This window comes from Danio rerio, chromosome 6 (genome assembly GCF_052040795.2).
Source record: "Danio rerio strain M-AB ecotype USA chromosome 6, GRCz13ab, whole genome shotgun sequence".
Lineage (NCBI taxonomy): Eukaryota > Metazoa > Chordata > Actinopteri > Cypriniformes > Danionidae > Danio > Danio rerio.
Window position 1 is genome coordinate 52,315,001 of NC_141026.1, and position 20,428 is coordinate 52,335,428.

At 33.2% G+C, this 20,428-nt stretch overlaps 1 protein-coding gene across 8 annotated transcripts in view; it reads right to left on the minus strand.

Annotated features, from left to right (window-relative positions):
- The window catches only part of raly (RALY heterogeneous nuclear ribonucleoprotein), a 180,656-nt gene extending 177,896 nt beyond the window's left edge, over positions 1 to 2,760 (minus strand). For 7 of the 8 annotated variants that reach the window (XM_087255322.1, XM_087255321.1, XM_087255318.1 and 4 more), the window contains exon 1: positions 2,682 to 2,760. The gene's annotated coding sequence lies outside the window, so the exon portion shown is untranslated. 8 annotated transcript variants of the gene reach the window in all.
- Between the last annotated feature and the right edge of the window lie 17,668 nt (positions 2,761 to 20,428).

Sequence of the window (20,428 nt, forward strand, 5' to 3'; positions counted from 1 at the left end):
AATTGGGTTATTTCAGGTCATTTTAAGTAGGTATTTTAAACAAGGAGAAAAAAAAATTATATATATATATATATATATATATATATATATATATATATATATATATATACAGTTGAAGTCAGAATTATTAGCCCCCTTTAGATTTTTTTTTCTTTTTTTAATATTTCCCAAATGATGTTTAACAGAGCAAGGACATTTTTACAGTATGTCTGATAATATTTTAACTTCTGGAGAAAGTCTTATTTGTTTTATTTCAGCTAGTATAATAGCAGTTTTTAATTTTTTTAAAAACAATTTTGGGACAAAATTATTAGCCCCTTTAAGCTATTTTTTTTTCGATAGTCTACAGAACAAACCAAATAACTTGCCTAAATACCCTAACATGCCCAATTCACCTTAATAACCTAGTTAAGCCTTTAAATGTCACTTTAAGCTGTACAGAAGTGTCTTGAAAAATATCAAGTAAAATATTATTTACTGTCATCATGACAAAGATCAAATAAATCAGTTATTAGAAATAGGTTTCTAAAACTATTATGCTTAGAAATGTGCTGAAACAATAAGGTGTTAATAAGTCAGGGGGGCTAATAATTCTGACTTCAGCTGTATATATATATATATATATATATATATATATATATATATATATATATATATATATATATATATATTTAGACCATTTGTAAATATATTAAAACTTTTGGCATCAAGTAGACTGCTGCTTCAAGCCAAAGATGCTGCCTATATAGACAGCTCACTAGGTCACTGGCCAGAAAATCACAGTAGCAATGTACTGAATATAATTTGGAGCCAGGTGAGACATGAAGCATGAGATGGGAAAAAAGACAAGGAAACATTTGACTCTAGTTTGCAGTGACCTCTTAAATAAATCCTGTGTGAGCTAAAGTGGAAACATGACTTCTATACAGAATATATATTCTTTAGATATCTTCATATATACAGTATCTTCTATATATATGACATTGTTTGTTTACTACTAACATTTCTTTTTTGATAATAAACAATCTTTTCTTTTTCTCTTCAGGACCAATAAACATAGCATTTTACAATATCAGATTTTTGTGTTATTAAGCTAACTGTATTTAAACCACTTTTGCACATTAAAAACACATTCAAGCCACATCTACTACAAATCAAAATGATGTTGTACTTGTAAGTCGATGCATTTGTCATGCACTTGCATGACTTCACAAGACTGTACACTGTAATAAATGCAGGGTTCCATACAATTCATTCATGTTGTCCCAACACAAATCGATTAAGTTAACTTAATATGTTTAAACTGAAAAGGTAAGTGGCATGAACATAAAACAATAAAGTTGCCCACAAAATTATCTTAAGAAGTGATGTTTTAGCTTATTTTAAATAGTTTGTACAGGCAGCAAACATTTTTTTTTTAATGCAGCACATTAGACCATATGAAAATATTGCAATTCTTTGGGCATCAAATAGAATGCTGCGGCAAGTGACGGCCATAGATCCTGCCTATATAGACAGCTCACTAGACATTGAGACACAGCCAGAAAATCACAGTAGCAATTTCACAACATGCTTGAAGGGTCATTCCACAAATAGGGTGCCTCTGGTGTCCTCAGTGCTGATGTGTGTAAACAGTGTCTTCAACAATGCAAAACTGACACCATCTTTTATTATGCGTTGTTATTTGCATTTTCTAAATAGTCCAGATATTGTTGTTGTATTTTCATCTTCTACTCCGGGGTTGCCTTTTTTGTTGTCCAGATCAGTTTCCCACAATGGTATTTATCAATATATATATATTATTAATAATATATTTGTTTTTTTATCAATAGCCTATATAACTAAACAGTGACAATATGTGGAGATATCAGATTAAAAACTTAAAATATCACTTTTATAAATGCATCCTGTAACTACAGATTTAGTTTCTGAGGGCAAAATGCAATTTGTTAGTTGACTTTTGTGATATATCTTAAAGAAATGTACTTTTATCGTCTTTTTAAAAAGGAAAAGGCAGAGTTTTCGTGGAATGACTCTGTAAAACAGACCCTAATCAACTAAATGAAGTCACTGTAATTGCGCAGCATGTCCACATTAGCGGTCTCCCGGTAGAAAATAATGGATAACCGAGGTGGAAAAGCGGATTTACGGGGTAATTCAACAGTCCAGACGTGTGTAAATGTTCGCAGGTATCCGCATTGGAGACGCGCGCTGCACTGACACGCGCTCCAAAACACACTGACATCACATCAGTCCTCACAGAAAAAAAAAACATCACTCTGATCAAATGAAAATCAATAAAAAATCCTTTACAACTTCGAAACACAACTGTTCTCTCAAAACTGTGAAAATAAAAAAGGTAAAAAGAGGAAAAACTCTCATAAAAGCATGTAAACGTCCAACTGATAAATACAAAGAACGAAAGAGAAAAATGGCAAAGCAAAAGAAAATAGCGTCCAGCACCAGGATATCGTACAAAACCAGACTTGTGTTAACCCAAAGTTAACCAAAACCAGTCGTTCCCCCTCTCTCCAAGAAGGTAAAACCTTAAAAACCGGCTTTAGATGGGGTGCCGGTTGGAATTCAGAAGAAGAACAAAATGCACGCGCATCCCAAATCAAAAGAGGACGTAGAAAAGAGGTAAAGATGAAGAAAAGAGAAAAGGAGAAGAAAGTACTCACCGGAGAAAATGTCAGAGAGCAAAAATGTGGAAAGAGCAACAAGAAGAGAGTGAGCGAGAGGAGCTGTCAGCGGTGCAGTGACTGTGGAAAGCTGCGTTTCAACAGTATAAACAGCGCTGGTGTGGAGCAAACCATTGCGACTGCGCAGGGGGAGACGCGTGATATCTCTAGCCTACATAAAGGTATTAAGTAAGCAATTAAACTCGGTCGTTGGCTAATTACAAAGTTTTATATGTAAGTAATTGGGGGAGTGTTTTGAAGAATAGCATTGAAGTGATATTTACTCACATAAAACTAAGAGGTCGTTCCGGGTGAAATAAACAATAGAAACCCTCACTGAATTGGTAATGGGTTTAATGCTATAATGGGAATTGTATTGGTTTGAATGGAAACTGTAACGGTCCCCATGGGTTTCTACTGGTAATTTGTTTCTTTCTATTGGTGTCACGTTATATCTGCAAAATCCTAATGGAATCTGCTCCAAAGCACACTAGAAAAAAACATTAAAATTTACTGGCTTTAATTGTTAGCCTAAATGTTAATGGTTTCTAATATTTTAATTATACTTGTTGAATTTCTGTGATTGTTTCTGTTTTTTTTAATAATATAAGGTGAGTCCATAACTTTTTTGTTTGAGGGAGAACAGAATTACAACTTTAACTGATGACAAAATTTCATACATTAAGGAAATATATAAAAATCAGGATTATACTGTGCAGTTCCTTATTTAAAGCCTTATTTGAAAAATAGAGCATATGATCTTATGTCAATTTGCATGAAATTACCAAATAATGTCATGTTTTCAGATATAAATTTTTAGACAACACAATACCAACATGATGGTTCAATACGCTGTGGTAACCCATGATTAATAAAGGGACTAAGCCAAAATAGAAAATGAATGAATGAACAATACCAATGTTTTAAGTTTAGAAGAGTACATAGTCAATATATAGTATACAGTCACCGGCACACCTGCCCGGCTGCTGGTTAATGCAAATTTCTAATCAGCCAATCACATGGCAGCAACTCAATGCATTTAGGCATGTGGACATGGTCAAGACGATCTACTGCAGTTCAAAACGCGCATCAGAATGGGGAAGAAAGCTGATTTAAGTGACTTGAACAGGGCAGGGTTGTTGATGCCAGACGGGCTGCTCTGAGTATTTCAGAAACTGCTGATCTACTGGGATTTTCACACACAACCATCTCTAGGGTTTACAGAGAATAGTCCAAAAAAAAGAAAACATCCAACTGAGGCTACAATTCGAAACAGGCTCACCAAAATTGGACAATAGAAGATTGGCAAAACATAGCCTAATCTGATAAGTCTCAATTTCTGTTGCGAAATTCAGATGGTAGGGTCAGAATTTGGCATCAACAACATAAAAGCATGGATCCATCCTGCCTTGTAGCAACAGTTCAGGTTGGTGGTGGTGGTGGTGTAAGGGTGTAGGGGATATTTTCTTGGCACACTTTAGGCACATTAGTATCAATTGAGCAGTGTCAACGCTACAGCCTACCTGGGTATTGTTGCTGACCATGTCCATCCCTTTATGACCACAGTCTACCCATCATCTGATGGCTACTTCCAGCCGGAACATTTCCAGCATCTTGTTGAATCTATGCCATGAACGATTAAGGCAGTTCTGAAGTCAAAAGAGGTTAAACAGCCTGGTACTAGTAAGGTGTACCTTATAAAGTGGCCGGTGAGTGTATATTGAGTATATAGTCTGCGTTTAATTCTAAAATCAGATTTTTAATTAAAAAAATAATAAATAAAATAAAAGAAATATATAAATAAAAAGGACATTTGGTTTATAAATTTAATAATGTCAGGTTAAAAACACACCAAGTATCTTTAACTGTTTCATATCTGTTATATAATTGCTTGTTTAAAATAATGTATATCAAAAAGTTCACATCACAGGCACACAGCAAAAGTTCAGGTTACATATACTCACATAACACATACTCACATATAATGTTTCATGGAAGCACACACACACATACTGTACACACACGCATGCACACAAACACACACGCATGCACACAAACACACACTCAGGCAGCCATGCTTCTCTCAAAGATATGAGACAATGCCAGACAGCGACACTTAGGGCAAGGATTACCAAGATGTTTTTCTCGGGTATTTACCGTATCTCCGTGGGGCTTATGTGCCCATTTCACATCTATTTTTTTGTTTACGTTGTGATGGAGACATCATACTGCGTGCAAGCAACAGCTTAGCCTTGAGCCCAGAGCTACAAGATAAAATTAAACTGAAAGCTCGAGATATTAATTCAATTCCTCAGAGGGAAGTAAAAATTTATCAAGCCGAACAAATATAGATATGCCACTATTAATGATAACACTGGAGGTGAGAGGCATAGGTGAAACATTGAGGGAGGAGGAAAACAAGAAACGGAGTAGAAAAAGAAACAACTGAACGAGGATTTAGGAAACAGCCTAACCAAGACAGAAGAGAAAAATCCCAGCATCAATAACGCACATTAGTCCTTGCACATCTGCTCCAGTTGAAACTCCTCCAAATTCACTGTTTCACACCGTCCCTTGAGATTTTAAGTCTTTCTATAGTGCTCTCAAGATTTGTTGAATCCTGTTAAAGGGGAGGGAAAAAAAAAGCCCCAAAGAAGAGATCCCATTAAACTGACTGGTGGAGACAAAAGACTGGGAATCTGTGTGGATTTGTCGCACTGTGATTTGCTTACTTCAAATGCGATGCAAAAGAAAGAAGCGAAATGCCACACAAGTCCTCAGAGAAAACACCACAACAATATCAAAAGGAGGCTTGATTTTATGCCGGGCTGACATAAAAACAGAAGACAAAAACAGCAGCAAACATGTTTGCAACTCCTTTCATACAGTCATTCATTAGTCAAAAAAGAGCCGATTCTGAAGCCATGGCAGTGTTTCATAGGCAATAACTTGGGTAACACAAAAACCTGAGCTTGTTGTAGCCCAGGATATTCTGCAACTCAGCCTGAAGGCCAGAATCATAAATAAACAGTGTTTGGGTGAGGGTGTTTGACATTTCTGCAGTAGAATAAATGGTTCACTATGGGCGTATTACTCATTTTACCGGCTAAAAGAGTCTGTCAGAGCTCTGACAGCGATACTTCCTTTTGCAAAACATCCAATGCTAATTTGGTTATTTTAACTCGTCAATCTGTAGGTAATTATGTAGAGCAATGGCCAGCCGTTAACTAATAAAGCCGCTCATTGACTGTAAACATATTGACGAAGCTGGAGTCTCAATAAGTCTTTGACGCTGTACTGAACAGCGAAAGTCAACACAGAGGGAGCTTTTAAAGAAACACAAGTCCCCCAGAGTTAAACAGTTGAGTTTTATAGCATCTCGCTCAAAAAATATGAAAGAGTTTTAATAATTTTCATGTTTAAAGCTGGGGTTTGCTGATGTATCATGTCTACAGCAGGTGCAATGTTAGAAATTACCTAGCTTAGGACTGTTTACAGGCAATACATAAAATCAGTATCACTGAACACCCACATAGCAAAATAGCTCTGGCCCAGCTTTGGCCCACACAAACAGGTTTACTTTGGTCCACATGTCACAGTGAATTGCGATACATGACTGGACCAAGTCTGGCTTTCAGACAAGGGCCAAACACGGACCATATCCGGGCCAAGTCTCAGCCAAGCTAATACCCCAATAATTCTTTTTCTTTATTTGAAAATAATACTATTTTATTTTAAATGTGGGTCAAGATTGGCCAAACCCACATATATATTAATAACACCTGAGTTAAATACCACATTTTACATCTGAGCCATGCATTGTGTGCCACCTTAAAAACAGTGCCACTAAACCAGGGCCATGTTTGGCCCACATGCTTTATGCCAATGCCGGATGAAAGCCTGCTGTGCCAGATTTATGCCAAATCTGAGCCAGGATTCTTTGTTACCTGGGCAGTGAAACTCAACACAGAGGAAGCTTTTAAAGAAACACTCCTCTTTTTTAAAAATAGGCTCATTTTACAAGTCCCCGAAAGTTAAATAGTTAAGTTTGACCATTTTTATCCATTCAACCAATCCCTTTTGGTTTAGCTTAGCATAGAGAATTAAATGGGATTAGACCAGGGTTTTTCAAAGTCTAAGACAGTGGGCCTCCCTTTTGACACAACTTATCCATTGGCGCCCCCCTCCTCCCAAACACGCACGCACGCACGCACACGCACACACACACACACACACACACACACACACACACACACACACACACACACACACACACACACACACATATATATATATATATATATATATATATATATATATATATATATATATACAGTATATATAAAGACACAGACAGATGTCAGACGGTTAACTCACTTTTATCATCATTTGCATGAAAGTGCAATTATTTACAGAGTAATAACAAGTATTTTAATATAACGTTTTTAAAACTAGGATGATGGTTCAATATGAATAGAACAAATCCAAGAACTGTCCATCCCAGTCAAAACAGTCGAAGTTTAGCGGGTCTCATGCTGTCATTAGCCAAAATATTTTGACAAACCACACATAAAGGTCGTGGTTCATCAGCTGGTCCTGTCCACGTAAATCCTAAACTCAAATAACGATCATCATATTGTCGTCTTTTGGGTTTAAGCCCTGAACTTGAAGGCTTTTGTGGCGAGAGGGCGTGGCCGAGAGCCGTGGGAATGGAGTGAGGCCACCGCGTAAGTGGATACACCTGCGGTGCGCATCTGCCTCAGATCCCACGGAAGGAGCCCTGCATCATAAAAGGAGGAACGTGGGCAGAGGAAGCCGAGAGAGGACCGGACCCGGACATATTTTACTTTTGCTTTCAGTTTGACGGCAGTCTCCGTGGGGAGCTGCCGCCACTGTCATTAATAAATCACTTTAAAACTGCTTCGGTTCTCCGCCTCCTTCTTCCCGGCGGCCAAAGGGCCGTGAACTTCATTACAGCTTTGAATCGGGGGGTCTCAGAAACCGACCTATTGTACTAGCAGGCATATACCTGTATTGGCGGGCTTGCCAAACAGAAGCGAATTCACAGCTATGGCCTTCTGGGTAAAAAAGGTTTTCTTATATTTGACGTATTCTTTTTTTTGCTTTGTTTAATTAAAACGTTTAAATATAATAAAAAATACATATAATAATTAAACTTAATAATTATATTTTTATTATATTATATTTTTTCCCGCGCCTCCCCTGACATGCTCTGGCGCCCCCCAGGGGAGGCGCGCCTCACACTTTGAAAATCCCTGGATTAGACCATTAGCATGTGGCTTAAAAATGACCAAAGAGTTTTTATAATTTTTATAAAACTGGACTTTGCTGCTGTATCATGGCTGCAGCAGGCACTGTCATGTTAGATAATACCTAGCCTGGGGCTATTTACAGGGTCTGTGTAATATCAGTATTAATGAACAGTGAATGTCAACGCAGAGGGAGCTTTTAAAGAAACACTCCACTGTTTTTGAAAATAGGCTCATTTTACAAGTCCCCAAGAGTTAAATAGTTGAGTTTTACCATTTTTGAATCCATTCAACCAATCCCTTTTAGCTTAGCTTAGCATAGATCATTGAATTGGATTAGACCATTAGCATTTCTCTCAAAAATGACCAGAGTTTGAGCATTTACTTATTTAAAGCTGGAGTTTGCTGGTGTATCAAATCTACAGCAAGTGCAATCATGTTAGAAATTACCTCACTTGGGACTATTTACAGGCGCTGTGAAATATGAGTATTAATGAACAGCGAAAGTCAACACAGAGGGAGCTTTAAAATAAAAACTACACTTTTTAAAAAAATAGGCTCATTTTTCAAATCTTGCAGAGATAAATGGTTAGGTTTTACCATTTTTGAATCTATTCAATCAAGCCCTTTTAGCTTAGCTTAGCATAGTTCATTGAATCAGATTAGACCATTAGCATGTTGCTCAAAATTAACAAAAGAGTTGATAATTTTCATATTTAAAGCTGGAGTTTACTGCTGTAACCTGATATTACCTAGATTTAGACTATTTTCAGGTTCTGTGCAATATCAGTAATATATTTGTGCCTGCTGCAGCCATGGTAAAGCAGCAAAGTCTCTTGATTATTTTGCCAGCATGAGAGCATGATTTTCTGTCAGTCTTAATACATGATGTAACTACAGTAGAGTCAAGCTTTACAGGAAAATTATCACAGCTCTGGGGTGATTTTTAAATGAGATGCAAATGGTCTAATTAGATTCAATGATCTATGCTAAGCTAGGCTAAAAGTATTCCCATCAGACCCAGAGATCAAGTGAATGTGTTTAAAAACAATTAAACTCAACTGTTTGACATTTTTTTAAGAAAGTGGAGTGTTCCATTAAATGAGGGCAAATCTGGGCATGTAGAAAAAGGAAAGGTCAGATGATGGCATGACACCCGGAGATCATGTGTTAACACGGGGTCAAACACACGGCAGATGGTGTGATGGAGGTGAAGACGACAGGGAAAATGACCAATGTCCAGACTTGCTTTGCAGGACCTTTTGTTCTCTGAAATCAAGACAGCTGGAGTGAAATGGTTTACACAGAAATGACAATTCTGACATTATTTACTCTCATCCATGTGGTCAAAGATGTTCCATTTGGTGTAATTTATAATAACAAAAGCAAAGGTCTGTTTTAATGTTTTTTGTTTTTGTTTGTTTAAATAGAATGGCAAAAATGTGTGAAATAATGTTCTATTGTCACTACACCTATAAATAGTTGAAATCAGAATTATTAGCCAATTTATTAACAGAGCAAGGAAATTTTCACAGTATGTATGATATTTTTTTCTTCCAGAGAAAGTCTTGTTTTTTTATTTTATTTTGGCTAGAATAAAAACAGTTTTAAATTTTTTACAAAACATTTTAGAGTCAAAATTATTAGCCCTTAAGCTGTAATTTTTTTAGATTGTCTACAGATTAAACCATTGTTATCAAATAACTTGTCTAATTACCCTAATCGGCCTAGTTAACCTAATTATCCTAGTTAAGCTTTTAAATGTCTCTTTAAGTGCCTTGAAAAATATCTAGTTACATATTATGTACTGTCATCATGACAAAGATAAAATAAATCATTCATTCATTCATTTTCAGCTTAGTTTCTTTATTAATCTGGAGTCACCACAGCAGAATGAACCGCCAACTTATCCAGCATATGTTCTACGCAGCGGATGCCCTTTCAGCTGCAACCCATCACTGGAAAACATCCACACACACTCACTCACTCACAGACATACACTACAGCCAATTTTGCTAACCCAATTCACCTGTACCACGTCTTTGGAATTGTAAGGGAAACCAGAGCACCCGGAGAAAACAGACTTTTTTTTTTACTTTTAAAACACTTTTTAATCAAAACATATTATTTAACAATTCAAAAACATGCCACTTTATAGACATTACCACCTAAAACATAATTCCCCAAACTCTCTCGCCACAAGAGCATTTTTTACATATCATCTCATATCAAAGAAAAACATATTGCTTGTTAGTTTACAATATGCATATTCTACAGTAACCCTGTATTCTGCTAAAGATTTAAACATTCCAAGTAGATCATTGTTTTCTCCGTCATTTTGACATTTATAAGATTTGTTAAAACTTTGACACAATCTACATTGTAAAAGTGCTATAGAAATAAAGATGAAAGTAGAAAAATGTCGTTGGTATTTTATTGAAAAAAAAAACTTATAAAACATAATAAAACAAAAATTCTGACATGACCAGGCAACTCTTAGCAATAAAATGCAATAAGAGATCAATGTGTATTATACCACAAAACAACTTCATCCTGATGGAAGCTCATCTGTATATCCCTGACCTTTTCCTAAACGGTCAACAACAAAAGTCCATGGCTCTCTTGTGGATCTTCCTCCTGAACATCTCTGCGCTTTATGCTAAATCATTGGAATTAGTTTGATTCACTGTTATTCACACTCCACAAGAACTCAAGGTCATGAATAAACACTAATTTGTGATGTTTTTAAATACGCTGCTAACAGTATTTCAGCTACATGCCAAAAATAAAATTTTAGCTTTTAGCCCATGACTATTAGTTTTGCCCTTTTGCAGACTCATTCATTTATAGACACAATAACCAGGCCAAACGGTGTGAAAACATGCACATTGTTTTCATAGAACAGTAGCTGGGTTGAACTTTAGGTTAATGAGCTACTCAATAATGTATTGATATATTCCTCAGGTCAGTTGCCGCACAAGGATTCGTCTCAATGATGCATGAAGTCAGAGGGTATAACCTTAAAATATACTGCAAGCTATAACTCGGAGCATTCTACATCATTTACTGTGTGTGTGTGTGCGTGTGTGTGTTCCACAAATCTTTCAAATACCTAGACTTTTGTTGTTGTTGTTGTTTTTGTTGTTGTTTGAGAAAAACACACACCATATACTGTAAATACAGTTGAAGTCAGAATTATTAGCCATCGTTTTTATTTAATTATTTTTTTAACTTTTTAAAACTTTTCCCAAAAGATGTTTAACAAGGCAAGGAAATTTTCATAGTATGTCTAATAATATTTTTTTCTTCTGGAGAACGTCTTGTTTTGGTTTTTTTATTAACCATTTTAAGGTCAAAATTACTAGCCCCTTTAAGCTATTTCTTTTTTCGATAGTCTACAGAACAAATCATTGTTATACAATAACTTGCCTAATTATCCTAACCTGCCTAGTTAACCTAATTAACCTAGTTAAGCCTTTAAATGTCACTTTAAGCTGTATAGAAATGTCTTGAAAAATATCTAGTCAAAAATTATTTACTATCATCATGGCAAAGATAAAATAAATCAGTTATTAGAAATGAGTTATCAAAACTATTGTGCTAATGTGTTGACATAAATCTTCTCTTTTTTGACTTCCTTGCTGATTTATTTATTTCTCAGTTTGATACAAAATTAAATAGGTCACATTTAACATAAAGTAACATAACGTAACATAACATAACATAACATATAAGAACACATACGATGTAACATCACATAGCATATCATAACATCATATAACACAACATAACATAACATATCATAACATAACATAACATATCATAACATAACATAACATAACATAACATAACATAACATAACATAATGTAACATAACATAACATAACATAACAACATAACATAACATATAACAACACATACAATGTAACATCACATAGGATAACATCATATAACACAACATAACATATCATAACATAACATATCATAACATAACATAACATAACATATCATAACATAACATAACATAACATAACACAATGTAACATAACATAACATAACATAACATAACATAACATAACATAACATAACAACATAACATAACATAACATATAACAACACATACAATGTAACATCACATAGGATAACATCATATAACACAACATAACATAACATAACATAACAGCATAACATACCACAACATAACATAACAACATAACATACCACAACATAACATAACAACATAACATAACATAACAACAACATAACATAACATAACACAGCATAACATAACATAACATAACAACATAACATACCGCAACATAACATACCACAACATAGCATAACATAACAACATAACATGACATAACATAACATAGCATAACATAACAACATAATATAACAACACAGCATAACATAACATAACATAACATAACTTAACAACATAACATACCACAACATAACATAACATACCACAACATAACATAAGATAACATAACATAACATAACATACCACAACATAACATAACATACCACAACATAACATAAGATAACATAACATAACATAACATACCACAACATAACATAACATAACTTAACATATAACAACACATACAGTATAACATCACATAGCATAACATAACATCATATAACACAACATAATGGCATAACATAACATAACATACAGTAACATAACATAACATAACAACATACCATATAACAACACATACAATATAACATCCTATAGCTATAGCATAACATAACATCATATAATACAACAACATACCATTATATAAAATAATATAACATAACAATATATAATAAAACATATAACAACACATACAGTATAACATTAGATAGCATAACATAACATAACATAACATAACATAACATAACATAACATAACATACCACAACATAACATAACAACATAACATGACATAACATAACAACATAACATAACATACCACAACATAACATAACATAACATAGCATAACATACCACAACATAACATAACATAACATAGCATAACATACCACAACATAACATAACATAACATAACATATAACAACACATACAGTATAACATAACATAACATAACATCATATAACAAAACATAACGGCATAACATAACATAATGTAACAAAACATAACATCACATAACATAACAACAGACCATATAACAACACATACAATATAACATCCTATAACTATAGCATCAAATAACATCATATAATACAACAACATTCCATAATATAACATAACATAATATAACAAAACATATAACAACCCATACAGTATAACATTAGATAGCATAACATAACATCATAACATAACATAACACATAACATAATGTAACATAACATATGACATCACATAACATATAACATCACATTGCATAACATAAGACAACATGATATATAACACAACATAACATCACATAACATAATTTCACTTCACACACAGCATAACATAATATCAGATGCAATAACATAACCCAACATAACATGACATATAACATCACATCACATAACATTACATGAAACAACATAACACAACAATATATATAACATTACATAACATAACACATCACATACAACATAACATAATATCAGATACAATAACATAACCCAACATAACACAACATATAACATCACATCACAAAACATTATATGAAATAACATATAACATAATCTATGGCAGAGCATAACATCACAACGTAAACCATAACGACATAAAATAAAACAAATCAAAATATAACATATCACATCACAACAAATTATCACAACACATCACATCACAACACATTTTTTTTATCATGTCACGACTCAACACATCACACCACAACACATCACAACACACCACAACACAACACAACACAACACAACACAACACAACACAACACAACACAACACAACACAACACTAGTTAACATCAAATATATTATGACTCATGGAAAAAATATATGACAGGACAAAAAAAATCAAATAAAATCAATAAATGAATGAATAACACATAAATTAATGAAAGTTAAATAAAAATATATAAAACAATAAAGATATTTTTCTAAAGTAATAATAATACAATGTTTCTGTATCGTTTAATGTGCATGTCCCTTATTTCCAAAACCAATCTTTCACATACCTGAACGTTTGACAGGAGTTTGAGGTCCAAGGCTGAAATGTAAGAGTGTCATGCCATCAAACTGTGCACTATCTGTTCACAGCAAATCCAAAAGCTTTTAGTGAAATGTCCAAAAAATGAAAAACGGTGAAATTGATTCACGCTTTTGATGTTTGTTTGCTCAGATTTGGCCTGCCGATATGTCCTGGTGCACACAGGAACACAAGCTTTCTTGGTTTAAGTTGAAACATCAGATGCAAAAAAAATGTCAGGGGAGAATGAGAGTGAGAACTGTTGTGAAAGGGCAAATGTAACATACTGAAATTCTTCAATCATAAACAAGTGATGATACTTTCACAGCACATGCTGGATAGATTCAGCCATATATATACATATATATATATATACATATATATATATATATATATATCAGAATTATAAGCCCGCTTTTGATAATTTTTTAATTTTTAAAAATATTTGCCAAATAATGTTTAACAGAGTAATGCAATTTTCACAGTATGTCTGATAATATTTTTTTCTTCTGGAGAAAAGCCTTATTTGTTTTATTTTGGCTAGAATAAAAACAGTTTTTAATTTATGTAAAACCATTTTAAGGTCAAAATTATTAGCCCCTTTAAGCTAATTTTTTTTTTCGATAGTCTACAGAACAAACCATCATTATACTACAACTTGACTAATTACCCTAACCTGCCTAGTTAACCTAATTAACCTAGTTAAGCCTTTAAATGTCAATTTCAGCTGTATAGAAGTGTGTTGAAAAATATCCAGTCAAATAGTATTTACTGTCATCATGGCAAAGATAAAATAAATCAGATAAGACTTCAACTATCATTATAACTAGATATATACTGTAGATATAACTTTAACTAGATATAACTAAATACATTTTTAGTTGTTTGGTATTATGAAAATAATGCTTTGCTTTTAACAAACTACATTTTATACTATTATTATTATTATTATTATTATTATTTAAATTCACAGTTTCTCAGCATTTATACTTAAAACAAGTTTACAATTTGTACTTTAGGAAAATGCAATTGTTCTGTAAATGACTAATGATATTTCTTCCAATTAGAGCCTTAGAGCCTTTTAAAACATAAATTAACATAAGAAGCAGCTATATTTTCAAACATGTTCATATTGATTTTTAGACAACAAACATCTTTAATCAAATATTTTAATTAAAAACAAAATTAAAACAAAACTTAACAAAGCAAAAAAGGTAAACAAAAAAATATAACAAAAAAAATACAAAAGACAAAAAAACACAACAAACAAAACAAAAACAAACACAACAAACTAAACAAAACACAATGAAAACAAAACAAAAAAGTAAACAAAAATTTTATAACAAAACAAAAAACAATACAAAACACCACAAACAAACAAAACAAAAAACAACCAACACACACAAACAACGCAAAAAAACAAAAAAAAAAACTAAACATAAAAAATTTATAACATAAAAACAATAAAAAAACATAAAAACAAGACAAAAAAACAAAGAAGACTAAACAAAAAAAAAATCTAAACAGAAAAATCTTACAAAAAAAAAAAAAAACACACACACACACACACACACACACACACACACACACCAACCAAAAATGATGAGTGCATATGGCCATTGTTTGGCATTTGCTGCGAGTCTCCTGCTCCGTCTCTGAATGTCTTCTTCTGTTATCTGATAGCGGGGAGTCCCTGGCATTTGGAAGAGTCACACATTTGAGGACAGCGGTGTACAGATCAGACGGGACGGCTAGTTCAAAAGAGCTAATGTTCAGCCAATTTGTCAGCTACTCACAACACACAAGAACATCTGTACCCGGTAACATCTTAAAGCTGGCATTTTCATCCCAATTCACACCTTCAGGGAGGTAATTCATACTGCGCTGGCAAGTCCCATGAAACTCCACTGCTAAAATGTCTTTAAATGCCAGGGATTCCCCATCATAAGACACACGGGCATGGAAATCTAGTGCAGTTGCTTTTGATTCACTTCTTGAAAAATAACATTTACGGTGACCTCTGTATATGCAGCCAGAAATACTCTTCAGTGTCAAACTAAGAGCAGTTTTTACATTTGAACAGAAATTGTCCATAACTTGTGAATTACTTGGGCTTGTTTACATTTTCAGATAGCATTAATGAGACCTTGAACTCTCATTTGACAACTTTTTGACCTTGAAAAAAATAACTAAATCTTAACAGTGATTTTATTCACACTTTTAGTACTTTAAAACGATATTGTCTATGACAGAAGTACTGGGAGCTCATTAGCTGCTACTTTTGTCCTGTAATTTACTTGAGCAACGCAAACAATATATTCTTTCAAATGAACTGGAGGCTACAGGTTGAGATTAGCATCTGTGATATAAACTATAGTATAACTTATACTTTATAATAGGTTAATGCATTGTTGTCCTGGTACAAAATTACTGTAAATAAACTAAACAAAGTAAAGTAAAACTTGCTGGAGCAATATATATATATATATATATATATATATATATATATATATATATATATATATATATATATATATATATATATAATTGCCATTAATTTTGCTCAAATAAATAAATAAATAAATTCAAATTGTAATGATAGTAAATGAATAAATAAATAATCTCGAATTAAATGTAATATACAATGTAATTTTTTTTTTGTTTTTTGCTGACAGCATATTACATTGAAGTGTCTATAATTTAATCTTTAAAATATCAGTCCCATTAAGCATAATGTCAGCAGTAACATCATGGTATATGAAATTTAATAGCCTTTATTTTTGCTCATTATAAATAAAAAATTATAAAAAACAAATCAAATAAAAGTAAAATAAACAAACATCAAATCAAAGCTGTATAGTGTTTTAGTGCTTGAAAATCCCACTTTTTGTCTTTGTGGAATATATAAAATACACTATCCCCCGGTTTCACAAACAAGGTTTAAGGCTAGTCAAGATTAAATTGCATGTTTGAGATGTCTCAACTCAAAATAACTTGCAGTGAGATGTCTTAAAATACATCAGTGTATTTTTTTCTCTAGGTGCACAGCAGTAATATATAGTACTATGAAAATTTTTATAAATTTGCCTTAAATATCCTAATTTAACTAAAGCCTAGTCCTGGCTTAATCTAAGCCCTGTTTGTGAAACTGGGCCTGTTACATTCATGCATGCTCAAAGTATTCTTTGTGAATTCCAAGCTCATTCAATACAGTAAATCTAGAAATGTTTTCGACATGGTAATGGCAGCCGAACATGGGTTAAATTTTTTTTTTTAAATTAGTTACAATAGAAAAAAAGTCAATAGATAAATCAACAAAACCCCTGCTCTCTAATAAGATCACATCTGTTAGTAAAACCTTTCTATTATTCGCAAAGCGTAAACAGACAGACATCATTCATTGCCTAATCAAAAAAATACATGCCGGAACATTTTGTATTTTCTGCAGTTTGTTATACAATGACATGTTGTTCAATCATGGTACAAGTCTGCTGAAGTAAATAATTATATGAATACACAAATGCAATTATCTAAATGATGCAATATTCCAGCTGAGGGGAATTATAAAAGTGTGTCTGGGAAACAAAATATTTCATTTTGTAATGATCGGTCAAAAGACATCCGTTTTTTAACTCAGATTAGACTTCTGCAGCTAAACGCTCACCAACTAGCATTCATCTACCTTCCATCCATCTATTCTGATATTCAGTAAATTAAGGTGAAAGCTCTCAACGTTTCCTTCAAACAATGAGGACGGCCAAACAAAAGCTTAAGTGCTGAGATGGACTGCTGCTGCATTTGAGAGAAAATTGCTTCTTACAAAAGTGGAATGATAAACAATGAGGGAAAAAAAGTATTATATATTTGTGGTGTTGCAAACATCAAAAAGACGAAGGAAAGACATCTTGAAGAAGAGGACTTTTACAACAAGCTCTTAATATTGTAAATTCCAAAAGATTTTTCACTGTGAACCATTTTCGGTTCCCTTAAGAAGCTTTTAGTGAACTGATCTTTAAAGAACTATTCTTCGCCGATGTGAAGAACATTTTAAAAATCGTCTATATGGGATGAAAAGTTATTTTGATGTTAAAGGTTGTTTATGGAGACAACAATAAAAGAACTACTGTACAGTGAGCTTCCTAATACACTGTATACAGATGAAGGGAAAGTTATTAGCCTTCCTGCACGGTCACCTCACAGCAAGAGAGTTGCTGGTTCGGGTCCTGGCTAGGTCAGTTGGCGTTTCTGTGTGAAGATCGCATGTTCTCCCAGCGTTGGCGTGGGTTTCCTCTGGGTGCTCCGGTTTCTCCCACAGTCCACAAACATGTGGTATATGTGAAATGGGTTAACTAAATTAGCCGTAGTGTATGAATATGTGTGTGCTTAAGTGTGTATGGGTGTTTCCCAGTACTGGGTTACAGCTGGAAGGGAATTCGCTGTGTAAAACATATGCTGGGATTGTTGCTGGTTCATTCTGCTGTGGCGACTTCTGATAAATCAGACACTAAGCCGAAAGAAAATGTGAAAATGAAGGGTGCAAATTAGAGAATTTTTTTTGTGAATTAACTATTTCCTATACAAAATAAAGACATTAATAATGTAGTTCTCTGCTATATTGGTTTTATAGTAACAAATAATATCTTGCAATCAAAAGGGCAAAAATATATATTTTTTACCACATGAACAAGATACATTTAATTGCATAAAATTAGGACACAGTGTTAGTGTCAATTAAAAAAAAAAAAAAGAAAAAAACTTTTATATACTGAAGTTATGTAGCTTAAAAAAAAATATATATATATATATATATATATATATATATATATATATATATATTTTTTTTTTTTTTTTTTTTTTTTTTTTTTTAATCACATTATAATGTGATTTTACACTGGATTTACAGTTTAAGTCAATATGATTAGTCCTCTTCAGAATTTTTAAAGGATTCTGGAAGGAATTTTTCACAGTATTTCTGTATGTATTTTCTTTTTGAGAAAGTCAGATTTTTTTTTTCAGCTTGACCAAAAGCAGTTTTTAAGTTTTAAAAAAAAAACCTTTTTAATGTCAATATTATTAGCCTCCTTAAGCAATATTTCTACAATTGTCTACAGAACAAACCAATGACTTCCCTAATTTACCTAGTTAAGCAATTAAATTGCACGTTAAGCTGAATACTAGCATCTTAAAAAAAAAAGCAAGAATTATGTTGTGATTTTACACTGGATATACAGTTGAAGTCAATATGAATAGCGCTCTTGAGAATTTATGAAAGACTCTTAAATGAAATGTTCACAGAATTTCCTATATTTTTTCGTTTAGAGAAAGTCTGATTTGTTTTATTTAGGCTAGAATAAAAGCAGTTTTTAGCTTTTAAAACCTTTTTAAGGTCAATATTATTAGCCCTCTTAAGCAATATTTGTACAATTGTCTACAGAACAAACCAATGACTTGCCTAATTAACCTATTAAGCAATTAAATTGCATGTTAAGCTGAATACTAGGATCTTAAAAAATATTTTAAAAATCAAGAATTGTGTTGTTTCAACTCATTTTAAATAAATAGTTTGAACAAGCAACAAGAGTCATTTTTGAGTAAATCATAAACAACTGACAGGCTTAAGAAAACATTTAACAATAGCAGTCAGAGAATTATAATGAATATTGACATTTGACATTTAAACGTACCCCCCTCACTAATGTTAAAGAGCTCCTATTTTACCCCCTTTCCCAGATTTAATTTGGCTCTTTTGTTTCTTTAGAATGTGTCTGTAAAGTTTTAGCTCAAAAGACCCATCAGATTATTTACTATTCCTTTCAGTATACTGTAATTTTCTGCTTTGAACACAATGTAGCTGATTTTGTTGCCTGTGTCTTTAATGCTAGTTCTCCCTGCCCACCGTTCCCACGTGTGTGTCAGAGGTCTCTGTCTTTGTCTCCGGCTATGTCAGATAAACAGCACAGTGACAGACATGAAGGAAGCACTACTGCAATAAGAACTTTCCCAATGATTATTTGATGTATTTGCTGTGGAGTTAATGAGTCGATGAGAATGATAAGTCACACACAATGTTGTTACAAAATTCACACACAGACACACACACATACACAGCATGCGTGTTTAACTTTGGACTGTTTTTGGATGGCAAATGTGACAGGATACACGTTAATATCAACTCAAGCTCATTCTGAAAACATAGTCCCGCGGATGTTTCTGGAGACAGCAGAATACGTCCCGGGAGGTACGTACGGCTGCATTTATTTTTTTCAAGCGAACGCTGTGGGGCTGTGTAACCCAGTTCCCTTTCGCGCTTGCTGGCCGGCTGACC